The sequence below is a fragment of the Mesitornis unicolor genome, unplaced genomic scaffold, assembly GCF_000695765.1.
Source record: "Mesitornis unicolor isolate BGI_N332 unplaced genomic scaffold, ASM69576v1 scaffold16535, whole genome shotgun sequence".
Lineage (NCBI taxonomy): Eukaryota > Metazoa > Chordata > Aves > Mesitornithiformes > Mesitornithidae > Mesitornis > Mesitornis unicolor.
In genome coordinates this window covers 9,414-9,694 of record NW_010187644.1, presented here as the reverse complement: position 1 = coordinate 9,694, position 281 = coordinate 9,414, and the positions used below count along the sequence as shown (strand labels likewise).

The window sequence follows — 281 nt, the reverse complement described above, 5'->3', positions numbered from 1 at the left end:
GGGATGCAGAGGTAACGGCGGCGTCCTCGGGCAGGGTTGTCCATGCCAAGCTGCTCCGGTCTCCCTGGGCACGGCTCAGATGTGTGGAGTTGCCCTGAGCAGTGTGATTGATTTAGCTGATTGCAGCTCCCCCGTTAGCAGCCAGACCTGAATTTGGGGGTGGTATTTGGGTAAATGGGGCACATTGCGGTGGCTGCTCTGCAGCACGGTGTTGGCTGGGCAGTGGTGCCAAAGCTCCGAGTACCGTCAGGCATTTCCCACAGCCGTATCTGTGGCTGTGG

General features: G+C 59.8%; 1 protein-coding gene across 1 annotated transcript in view; it reads left to right on the top strand.

Moving 5' to 3' along the window:
• The window catches only part of LOC104541459 (ephrin type-A receptor 10-like), a gene marked incomplete at both ends in the record, with an annotated part of 10,672 nt that overhangs the window by 1,446 nt on the left and 8,945 nt on the right, over positions 1 to 281 (top strand). The gene's annotated exons all lie outside the window — the stretch shown is intronic.